The sequence below is a fragment of the Podarcis muralis genome, chromosome 1 (assembly GCF_964188315.1).
Source record: "Podarcis muralis chromosome 1, rPodMur119.hap1.1, whole genome shotgun sequence".
Taxonomy (NCBI): Eukaryota; Metazoa; Chordata; class Lepidosauria; order Squamata; family Lacertidae; genus Podarcis; species Podarcis muralis.
In genome coordinates, this window is record NC_135655.1 from 124447690 (window position 1) to 124448136 (window position 447).

Sequence of the window (447 nt, forward strand, 5' to 3'; positions counted from 1 at the left end):
TTCCTCGAGTCCCCCTGGCTGAGTTTCCATATAAATCATTGTAGCAGTTTTCCAAAACTATTTTCACATAAAATTTACTTGGTCAATTAACATCTTTCTTTCTTTTCATTTTTTTTTTTTTTTGCCATAGTATTCTACAACATCACTTATTTAAGTCCTAGGCCAATCTGATACTCGCAAGTAATTCTATTTAAGTTATCTTAACATATTTAGCTAAATAGTCATTAAATTTCTTCCATTCCTCTTGGTACTCCTCCTCCTTCTGGTTGCGGACTCTTCCGGTCAGGTCGGCTAGCTGCCATTGTTCCACTGTTGGTCATCTTCATCTGCCATTCCTCCACTGTTGGTACTTCTTGTAATTTCCAATTTTTGGCCAAGATTTCTTGATTTTTTAAAAAACGGGCTCCTTTTTAAGCTGCTCCTTCACTATCTAAGGATGGGGTTGTA